We start from the raw sequence: 12,896 nt of genomic DNA on the forward strand, positions 1-12,896 counted from the left end.
TAATACCATTTATGTATGTTAATATAAATATTTCTTTATCAAATTTCTTTACATATTTAGTAACATCACGACAAAATGAAAGGAAAACATGGGTATACGTCAACGAGACAGACACACGACGACAAAAACAAAACATCTAGAAATCATTACATTTTGTAATATTAATACTGCAAATACCAATGTCAATGTCATGTGTTCTTGCATAAACAAGTGCAGTGTCGATAAAAAGAAATTGACTCGATAGCTAAAGTTGTTCCTTGTATTTAAAAAAAAATTAAGATATTAAAATTTCACGATAGACACTTATGGCGATTCGGTGTTAGGTACTTTAGAAACCTGGACATGTTCCTTTAAAACAAATCTAACTGTCGAACGTTTCATTACAACATTGTGAGTTTTCAGTTGTTGTTTGGCCCTCATTATCAAGCCCCTTCCACATGTAATGCTGTATTCTGTCCAGCGACTCCAACTTGTCCATTTGCACTCTGTTTCAGTAACTTAAAAAAATGTTAAAATAGCTGATTATACATAGATGTTGGTAAAAAAAGTTACAAGAAATTTTCATAACGTAGCAATATATACGAACAACAATAATGAACACTTTTTTTTATTCATTCTACAAGTTTAATTTCTATTTTTTATAGTGACACTTTAGACTTTCCAATTCTTTTTGTTCATATTAAAAACAGAACAGAATCTCACAATGGACACATTGGAGAAAAGACATGATTTATAGTTTTCTAGGAAAGCTCACATCTTGGTATGCTATGAGGTACACACAATAACAACCAACATTTCTCATCAAATTTCTATTCTAACTTTAAATTTTAAATTACAAAACAGTATCAGGAACATTATATGCAAGAAACTATGCAAAGAACAATAACTCTATGAAAAACCACTGACCATGCCAATCTACATTCTAACAGTATATTTAAATCTCTCACATTTGTAATGTTTTTCTTTATTAGTTTGTGGGATGAATGTTTAATCTATTTAACGGGAGATCACTTTCATTATACGTCCCCATTGATTGTGGTAGATTTTTTAATTATCATTGTAGATAGGTCAGAAAGAGTTTGTGATTTATGTAACAAAGAAGAATAAGGTGATGAATATCATTATATATTTAACTGTACCTTCTTCGATGTAATGGTGAAAGACAAAAGTTTTTACCTGCAGAGAAATGTAAAGTTAAAAATGTTAAAAAGTTTCTATGAATTAATAAATAGTAATCATGATCAATTCACTCTTGTTGACTTGTCTAAATTCTGTAAAATAATTATGTCAATATTGAGTGATATTTACCTTACCGGATAAGTCTGTACATGTACATATGTTTCATTTTGTTCATGCATTATATTTGTTTAAATTGTTTGTTTGTACTATCATGCCTCATGTGAGGCCTTTAGTGAAATAAAAAGTTTCAAAGTTTCAAAGTTTCAATGTTTCAATGTTTTAAGTCCAATACTTAATTTTAGTATACTATATATATAAAGTATGGAATTGTACAATCTCCCTCATACTCTCTTTTAGATACATTGAATAGAAAAAGAGAACTTTTTTGTCAAAAGCAGTCAAACAGATTCCAACTATTTTAAATTGGAACATTACTGATTATTCTTATGTAGGCAGAATGCGGGTCTGGCGTATCATAAGCCGAGTGCGCTGATATGATATATCACGAAAACCATAGGTTGTTCTACTCCAGGGCACAGATGGTCTTAGTCATATTGGCAAAACTGTCTATTATTTTGATGTTTTCATTGCTCTTCAACTTCGTAATAAATTTGGCATTCCAGCTATCTTAATTCGACCACGACTGATGAGTCATATGAAAACGAAACGGGCGTCTGGCATACGAAAACTATAGGCTTTATATCTTTCGTAAATTGATTAGTTTTGACCTACTTACATTTTGAAAACAAGTCTGGAATTTTGTCCTTCATAACAAAAAAGGCTATCCCACAAATGATTACGGTAATCAGTGCACAAACATGTAATAAGGCGACAGCACAAAGATTTTGTCTCCTTTTTTAGATAGCAGTAACTAGCTTTTCCTGTACGTTTGTTTATTTCTGCAGTATGGCTATCATTGTACAATATGTTTTTTATTTGATTGACAGGTTTTCTGCCATAACGTTGTGGGTTCACATTTACAACACGTTCGTCATATTAATTGTAAACTGTTGCCGCTTCTTGTCAGCCTTTTGTATCTGTGTTATAATAATTATACTACAGTGAAAGCTTTGTTCGTTGCTGTTGTTATTTCATCGCCTGGTGCAAATAAAAAAAAATTAATGTTAACAATATTTACTTAAACTTTTGTGTACTAGTATGTAAGCTCATCTTAGATACCAGTATTGAAATGTTGTACGCCAGACGCGCGTCTCGTCTGAAAAAGACTCATCTGTCTGTGACGCTCGAAAAAAATATATGGTGCGAACGACATGAAATTGAGAATGGAAATGGGGAATGTGTCAAAGAGACAACAACCAGACCAAAGAGCAGACAACAGCCGAAGGCCACCAATGGGTCTTCAATGCAGCGAGAAACTCCCGCACCCGGAGGCGTCCTTCAGCTGGCCCCTAAACAAATATGTATACTAGTTCAGTGATAATAGACGTCATACTAAACTCCAAATTATACACAAGAAACTAAGATTAAAAATGATACAAGACTAACAAAGGCCACAGGCTCCTGACTTGGGACAGGCGCAAAAATACGGCGGGGTTAAACATGTTTTTTGAGATCTCAACCCTCCCCCTATACCTCTTGCCAATGTAGAAAAAACAAACGTACAACAGTACACACAGTAAAACTCAGTTTAAGAGAAGTCCGAGTCCGATGTCAGAATAGGAAACAAAAGAAAATAAATAAAATGACAATAATACATAAATAACAACAGACTACTAGCAGTTACTGACATGCCAGCTCCAGATCTCAATTAAACTGATTGAAAGATTATGTCTTCATCATATGAATATCAGGCACAATCCCTCCTGTTAGGGGTTTAGTATTATACCATCATAAAATATATGAGAAGAACATAACTCGTGTCATGCCAACAACTGGTTTTAGAATAAATATGTTTAATTCCGATGCAAAGACCCTATAAGTGAATCAATATTAAAGCCAAAATTTGCAATCTTTAATGACCTGACAACAGTATCGTAACTATATCCCTTCTTAATAAGTCTGTTTAAAGGTTTTGTTAGCTTTTAGGTGAATACTGACATTTTTGTGCTTTGTAAAGAATATTACCATAAAAGATTGGATGTGAAATACCTGAACGTATAAGTTGTCTGCATGTTGAGTTATATTTACGAATGATGTCCTTATACCGATGATAAAATTTAGTAAATGTTTTGACTAGTTTATGATATCGAAAACCCTGGTGTAATAATGTTTCAGTAATACATAAATTTCTTTCGCTAAAATCTAATACGTTGTTACATACACGAGCGAATCGTACAAGTTGAGATATATAAACACCATAAGATGGTGACAAGGGGACGTCACCATCTAAAAATGGATAATTAACGATAAGAAATGAAAAATCATCTCTTTTATCATAAATGTTTGTATTAAGCTTCCCGTTAATGATATAGATATCAAGATCGAGGAAAGGACAGTGGTCATTGTTAGTATTAGCTTTATTTAAAGTAAGTTCAACAGGATAAATTTCTTTAGTATAAATACTGAAGTCGTCATTATTGAGAGCAAATATATCATCCAAATATCTAAAAGTATTGTTTAATTTTTGTATCAGATGTTGTTTCGATGGGTCTTTGCTGATTTTAGTCATAAATTGTAACTCATAACAATACAAAAACAGGTCCGCAATAAGTGGTGCACAGTTAGTCCCCATTGGAATTCCGATAACTTGACGATATACGGAAACTCCAAAACGAACAAAAATGTTATCAAGTAAAAATTCAAGGGCAGATATAGTATCAAAGCATGTCCAATTGACATAGCTCTTTTGTTTGTTGCTACTAAAAAATGACCTAAAAGAGTTTGAACATATGTATTCGCATTCCGACTTTTTAAATGTCCATTTAATTAGGTGTGTGAATTTTTTTCTTAATAAGAATATGAGGCAAAGTGGTATTTAGGGTAGAAAAATCAAAACTTTGAACAGATTCAAAATCACCAATATATGCATGCAATTTATCAAGTACTTCACACGAGTTTTTGACACTCCAAAAGTAGTTAATTCCACTATTTACAAAGGCCTTATTTGAAAAAAATTTATTATCAGGTATGAGTTTATTAAACGCTTTATTGCATGTCACCCTGAATACTTACGGATATTCATAATATGTTGTGTGATTTCATGGCAAATGTAAATATAAGAGTAAATAAAATGATACAAAACGTCAGCACATAGAACCTATAACTCAAGACCATGCTTAATTTTTGTGAAGTCGGCACTGAATATTTATCTATAATATTATATCTTGGTACTTTCCGATACAATTGTTTATTATATAGGACGAGACGTTCTTTAACAAATCCCTGGCTCATGACTTTTTTAGCGAACGAACTGTGGCTATACAGTACATTTTGTACCTGGTGCGAAGAAAATTGAGGAGCATCATTGAAACCAATATGTGTAATTCTTTTTAACGTACCTTTTCATTTGTTCGTCTCACGTTAATGGGTGTTTTTCAAAAAAAGTCTACTTTCTCTGTCCAGGGCTTAGATTTTAATAAAAACATATATATATATATTTTTTGTTTGTTTGTTTGTTTTTTTTTGTCTCATTCTATAAATTGTACTTATCAAAAACAACGGCAATTTTTGTCTGCTTTCGACCAAAGGGCTCAAAAACAGCAAAAACGCTCTGTCCACATTTGAAGTTTATTCAAACTTTCAAAGTTTCATACAATTTATCAATCTTTTTTGCTCCTTTTTTAATGTTTCGTCATAGAGCTACATCTGAACATATTGCAAAAAGTATTCAAATATTTAGATAAGTTCAAATAGATTTGTGCTAGTAACTTTTTAAGTGGCGTCTATGAAAACATTTCCATTTCGCAACGCCAACAAACAATTGGCAAAATTATAATCATTTAGTCTTTTATTCAAATGTAGTCTTTCCTTTTACTTGCCACTAATACAACTTCATTAAGTAAAATGGCGGTCATCTTTGGATGCTGATAATATAGTTCGTTGAATCAATTGGCAAGTCCTATTGATAGCGTACTTTTTATTTGTCCACTTTGCAACGTCCTTTTTTTAAGAAATGTTGACTTCAAATCATAAAAAAAAGTGGATTTATGAAATAAAATGTATTACCTAAGACAATAATCATAAAAAAACATGTATCTAAGAAACCGCGTGTAACAACAATGGCTGCTAACATGTAAATACGTCCACTTCGCAACGGTCCACTTCGCAACATTTCGTTTCAAAGTGGACACAATCCGTTGCGAAATGGACACCTAGCGTTTCATAGGGGACATATATCGTTAAGCAGTGGACATTTGTGAATATTTTAAAAACGGCTTGTAATATTTTCTAGTAGCTTAAATTGCGAATCGAATAGTTAAACCGTATTAAATCATTTATTTTGTCACATTTTTGAAGAAAAACTTACTTTAGATTATGATTTATTAGCATGGTAGAGCCTTACAAAAATCGTTGCGAAGGGAACATCTCGGTACACCATGTTCACTTTTACAGACTTGTAGTCAAACTTACCGTTCAGTTTAAGGTTGCATATTTTGTATTTAGTTTATACTGATGTTAAAGTATTGACATGTACAATTAAACCACTTATTTCTCTTTTCTTTTTTTTTTCTTCCATTTTCCAGTTATCAAAAATGGAACTTTTTTGAAAAAGGCCCATTAATGCGGTTTAATCTTGTTATTGGCTCTTGAAATATCTATATGCACATGTATTTGGTTAGGAATTTCGCCCTACAATCAATGTTTGGGTTTCCTCAATCAGATTACTGTCATGTAAAGATTTATTATAACAATAGCAATTTTTCGTAAAACACTTTCATATATCTTCTAAAGTTTTATCTAATCGAACCGAGGCAATTAAATTATAAAATCAGTTTTGGCCTGAATTTTATTAGAATCCATCCTTTCTTTGTGAATATATATGGAGAAGTTGTTGTAGTCTGTGTTATGTGATTGTCTGATTCATTTATGCTTCAATATTAAATAGAAATAAATTGACAGATGAAACATGTCACTTTGGAACTATTGAAGTAGAACTGTTGTTTAATATCGAAAGAGAGAAAAACTTGTAATAAAAAATAGCAAATAAACCTTTTGCACTATATCTTTACCTTCAGTTTGTTGCATATCATTATCCCTACACATAAACCTTAAAACATTTTCCAGCAACAACATGAGAATTAATATTAAGTAATTGATCAAACGATAAATTATATTTTTTTTTTCTCCTTTTATCATTCATTTATATATATTTTTTTCATAAAAAACATCGCAGTAAATCAATTGATAAATGGAAGCAGGAAAGGCGTATTGATTTACCTGAACATATTTCTACGCTGTGTCTTTTGAGCTTCCATAAAATAGAAAGACTTCAGTACAAAATCTATAAATATGTCTAGTGTTCCACTAGTTGGTTCAGCATAGTTGGATATAAATTAGATCATTGTTGTGTAATCCCATTAGATGTAACAATATGGTCAATTGTTTTTTCCGATTAATAGTATCAGTTTCCGCATCGTAAATCTATTTATTCATTTCACCTTAATGATTTGTTCCGGATGTCAAGGAGGTTAAAGTTACAGGAAAACGTATTTGATTGGATAGATCATAGCGCTGTTACTGCCTTATACATTGTTATAAACTGGATTACAGTTATACATGTCCAGATACATGCATGAATGTTGATTTTAATAAGAATTTGTCTTGAGAAGAACTACTTTTAAAAATAGTTCGTAATATATGTCATGTTGTCTGTTGTTTCATGGATATGGTATGTTGAAAAGAATTTAAATGAGGATAAACAATCATTGTGTGTTCACTTTTCACATGGTTGGATACTAGTAATACATTTTGGAGGGTCTTAGTGTGTTTTACTGAATAGAGAATAATGGACAAAAATAAGACAATAAAGGGGGAAAATAAAGAATAGAAACATAGGCAAACAAAAATAAAGAAAATAGAAAAAGAGGCTAATGATATAGAATGGAGACAATAGACAAACAAATAAAAACCGAGAGAGAATAATTGGGTGCTAAAATATATAGAATAGAGAAAAATGTCATAAAAATAACAAAATACAGAAATGAAGGCCATCAAGATCCGGTGTTGTTATCGTATACAGTTATTACTTTAATAAAGAAAGAAAGAAAATAGAAATTAACATCGATAATACGTAAACTGGGAGTTGATTTTGGTCAAATTGTAAAGGTAGACGTAACATGTTGACTTAAATCCATTCTAACATTCTGTTGTCTTTCCTTCACTTTGTTCTTAAGTTTATTACACTAAATTTGTTATTTGTTTGTTTTTCTTTTTTGAACAGTAGAAAGATGGAAATTTATTATAATTATATATTGTTATGTTTACCATATAAATTTATATTAGCATTATGTTTAAATCATTGACTCAGTTATTAAAAGAAGGAAGCATGATATAGTAAAAATATGCTCCTTAATTCGAAAAACAAAAAAGTATTGTAAATCTGTCAAATAGCAGCCTTCATATCTTCAGAAGACATTAGTATGTGAAGTTCAGTATTTGTATTGGTGAACACTATCCTTGCAAAACATTTTTTGGTCTTCAAACTTCGTGCAATTCAGAAAAAAACTACAAAATGGCCTTGTCAGATAAGTACCTAGATACAGGTATTAACAACAGTATTACACAGACAGATTCATTACAACAAAATGTTTTATAAGATGTTGATGTCAGCAAAATATATATGGTAAAGCTAATACTCGTATTTAAGTTTACCAAAATGAATGTGTAAAATTGCAGTTTTAGGTAAATTTGACTTGTTGGGGACGTTAGAGGGACATCACACGTGATTCTTTTCTTTTCTGAATTAAAAAGACCAATGTTCTCATCCTTTTCATTAAACATTAAAATTATTATAGCTTTGAAAAGATTGAAGAAGTTTACTTTATGAATAGAAGCATGGCCCCTTGGTTTCATTATGTCAAAATCCAAAACTCTATAAAAATTAGTTGAATTTGAATATCCTAAAAAGAGTACATGTATGAATGATATACTTAACGTTTCTACATGTTTATACATCCCTGGCTTACAAATGTTTGGGTATGACAAATTATGTTATTCCCCGTAAGTGTCATCATATTTTGGTAGTGGGATTCTTACATTTTCCGTTGATATAGTTGTGTGTGGGTGTAAAATATTGAGACAAGTAATGTTCAAACTTCCTCAAAATGTACCTATGATTGATGTTGCTATTCTTTTAATGTCTCTGTTGTACTTATACATCATTGGCTTACAAAGTTTTGGGTTTTAGCGTTCCTTGTGAGGCTTAATCAAGAAAAGCGCATAGGAAGCACCAATTTCAAAATGATATTTTCAGTTTAAAGGATTTTGAACTAATTTGCCATATATTCATAAATGAATGTCAATCGGGTCATATCGTAAAAGTTCTTTTTCAATAAATGTACTAGTACTTCTAGGGTGGTTCTTAAAGCAATAAAGTATTACCTCCTAGTTTGTTTTAGATTTGAAATAGATGCGAAAATTGCGTATTTATCTTAATTTTTCGACCTCACTGAAGTTCTAAACTTTCAATAAAATGACAGATGCTGATAGCGAAACACGATCCATCGAGTCCTCATTAAAACATTTACAAATTACTGGTTTATTTGATATAAGCTGTCAATAAACAAATGGAAATGTATTATTTGCTATTGTAAGAGTTATTATTTAAAGTTATTATCTAATTTTGTAGGATTCGATCTTGACATTCGTAATTTTCTTTATGTACTATCTGTTAAGTGGTTGATATAATGTTTCCCACAGAGCTAAAAATTGATCAACCAAATATATTTGTTTCCAAGATTTCTTTCAATATTAGAATAAACGCAGCACAACCTTAATGATTCATTTAAAAATTAGAAAATGTGGTATGATTACCAATGAGACAATTCTCCATCAAAAACAAAATGACATAGAAGTTAACAACTATGGTCATCGTTCGGCCTTCAACAATGAGCAAAACCCATACCGCATGGTAATCCATAAAAGGCCCCGAAATGACAAATGTAAAACATTTCAAACGAGAAAACTAACGGCCTAATTTATGTACAAAACAATAAACGAAAAACAAATATGATATACAGCAACAAAAGACAACACCTGAATTACAGGCTCCTGACTTGGGACACGCATATACAGATTGTGGCGGGGTTAAAAAATATTTGCTTGCGCCAATTTATCAGAAATAACAGGATGTACAAAAAAGTCCTATTGAATACCTACATTTTTTCTTAAGTCTCGTTTGATGCTTTAAATTCACTTTATGTTTGTGCATTACACAGTGAATTCATTTTTAGAAACGACAGTCTAAGAAATAACTCGATCTGATTTTTTTCAGACAATGGTTGGTATCATTTTGAATACTCTTTTTTCGCTACCACGAGTTAATTGACCTTTACACAGTGGAAGTAGATTGTACCTGCACCGCATCGTTTGTGATGCAATATTTCTCCACTCGTCATATATAATACCCGCTTCTAATGTATAGTGGAGAAAGATAGAGTGGTTGAAACTGTTACTCTAATCAATTCAGACTAACTTCGAGTTAATTTAAATTTAATCTTTTGTGTTATTGATCGGCCAAACAAAACGGTGTACTTTCTGTCATCAGCCATGATCATATTTTTTCGTGCGTTCGAAATGGCAAAATCTGAAGTAGGCAAGACAATGTTGACGTCATAATTTATAATGAATGATGTAAAATTAGAATTGTTGATAATAGTTGAGAATAAAAACAAACGACCTGGTTTTGGAAAATCGTAATGTTTATATTATGTATACTCTTTCTTTCAGAGACACCTGATATCCTCCCGATTTTTCTTTGGTTTACCAAATGGTTACCGAATAGATAGCCCCGCTCGCAAAAAAAAGCTTGAAGCCATTTTTAGGAGTGGGAATTTGAGAATGAAAGTCCGTATAACTGTTTTCAAAGTCCAAAGCCCGTCATTTCAGCACAAATTAGCGGAGAAGAACCAAACGTAAACTAGATCGGTTACTCACCATATTAGACTCACATAATAAAAATCAGCTCAATATGTATAGGCGTTTAGAAAAAGAGTCCGCATAACTGTTATTTTCACTAAATTTTCAAAGTTCAAAGCCCATAATTTAGTCAAAAATCAGTGGAGCGGAACCAAACCTAAGTTCGATCTATTGAACTATTCAAGAAATCTGGAATTATTCCCTTACTAAAAAAATACTTTACTACAAGTCATTATTAATGTATAAATCAAAACATGAACTTATACCAAAATATCAATCAAATCTTATTGTGCCTACAAATAGTAAACAATCGTACAATACTGGACTTTCATCATCAGATAATTTGATTGTCCCTAAATTAAATACAGAATTATACAAATCAAGTTTTTCTTTAAGTGGTCCAAAAATGTGAAATTCACTATCCAGTGAAATTGAAAAATCAAAAACTGTATCTGCATTCAAATACACTTACAAGTCATTATATTTTAAAAAAGTGTAAAATTTATAAGCTTAACCACAATGTATACTTAAGGTGTATTATTTTTGTTATATGTTTATATATATATATAAATTGTTTATGTTTGTGTATTAGTAGATTGATTATGTTGTATTCGTGTAGTTAATATTGTATGTAGAGAGCCTTATTGCAAATTGGTTTAATCCCAATGAGTTACTCTCTTTAATGAAGATATTATTATTATTATTATTATTATCGTAGACTCAAAGTCCGTATAACTTTTATTTTCACGAAATATTCAAAGTCCAAATAACATAATTTCGGCAAAAATCAGCGGAGTGGAACAAACCTAAACTCGATCTGTAACTCATCATAGTAGACTCACATACTAAAAATCAGCTCAATATGTGAAGGCGTTTAGAAAAAAAGTCCATACAACTGTTCGTTGCGGAATGACGGACAAGGGTAACACTATATGGCCTCGACCAATTTGTGTCGGGGCATAACAATTACTTGCGAGTTCTGGTAACATCATTTTGCCTCGGTCTTGTTTTGTCTTGTAGGTTTTCGAAAGTAAAAACACGCGTCGTAATTGTGTAAAACAAACAAAATGTAAACAATTCAAACTGAGCTAAATGTTTTTTATACGTTAACACCACATACAAAAATCGCTTACTACATATGTAATTCAAATATGAGATCGGTCGAAATAAAAGGGATAAAATAAAATTCAAATTCGAATTAAAGGGAATAGACAATAAGAGTTAATCATTAAATTGTATATGTCATGTCATTGATGATTATTTTTGTTTCTAGTTGGCATTATAATATTATTTGATTTGCATTAAAAGTAACTAAATACATTCTCAATCACTCAATCAGATACTGTCACATTTTTCTGCCATGGCTAATAAAGTATTATAATAATAATTCCCCTACATTTTAACGACTTCGCCATTTCTGTGTTACTATTTACTTTAATTATAATTAACCTGATAATAAATTATATTTTCTTTAAAACTTTGAATGGGATGATTTCTCAGAATTTTCCCGTTTTCTGTATGGCATTTTTTAATTTACTGTACGACGTGGGCTGATACTTGTTGCTAAAGATTCAATATATATGATCTATCAAAAGCAAAAATATGACAAGCATCATATGTAACGTATAAGCTTCCTACAAGCAAAACAAATACATTCAAGTCATTTTAGTGCTGTAAACGAACTTTTAAATGTGAAAAAACAACTCCTAATAGGATTTATTTATTCCACGGCGTAGCCACAGAAAAAAATTTTGGTTACAGTGTCGGGGGTTAATATTTGATGCTCATCCAAGATAAATGACAACGGAAAGAAAAATGATAGAGGTTAACATTAGAACTACTAGAAAAAACTTGAAGCTTGAAGACTACTTGAAATGTTTATGGTGATGCACAGCTTGGGTTCGTGTTTCTCAAACTGTTTTCATGCACTGATGCATTATGTTTTTATTAGTTGGTCAGTTCTTCTTCCATAGGAGATTGAATGTCAAATTAGTAGATTCTGTCTCGGCGTTACACATGTGCTCCTAGAACGGAGGAAATAACTCAGAGAAGAAGAACACAAAACACTACATTTATACGTCATATCACAAATATTTCCTACTTTGTATGGTTACAGAGGAGTTGCGGCTCAATAAAATCGGTCTCTTCCTTTAGTAGTATAGAAGTATTATAAACAGACGGGAGCTAATTCTTCTGATCTCCATTAAAAAGAATTTGAGCTCTGTTTTAAAGTTCAAGAATTATAAAGAAACCGTTTTTTTACTAATCGATCTGATAAATGTCAGTGCCATTTGAAAAACACAAAAAAGACACACATAGTACGACAGAACTTTCAAAACCAACTAATTTTATTTAGATGGGATGTTTAAAACACAAAATAAGCTTGAATTGTGACTTGGATGGAGAGTTGTCTCATTGGCACTCATACCACATCTTCTTATATCTATAGAAAACTCTTTCTATGTGCCCATAAACTCCATAAAAGATCTGTGGTAGTATGCATCATTTTATATTCGTGTTTAAATGGTTAAAAAGGCATTTTGAGATCTAACCTACTAAATAAAACTACTAGTAGTACATTTATTAATTCAGAGCTAGATTTAAAAAAAAATAATGTTTTAAAAATAGTACCGTTTCAGTACGAAACTATCTTCGCTAGCCAATGGTTACGATCCGACCCT

Source organism: Mytilus californianus, unplaced genomic scaffold, assembly GCF_021869535.1.
Source record: "Mytilus californianus isolate M0D057914Y unplaced genomic scaffold, xbMytCali1.0.p SCAF_6, whole genome shotgun sequence".
In the NCBI taxonomy this organism is placed as follows: Eukaryota; Metazoa; Mollusca; class Bivalvia; order Mytilida; family Mytilidae; genus Mytilus; species Mytilus californianus.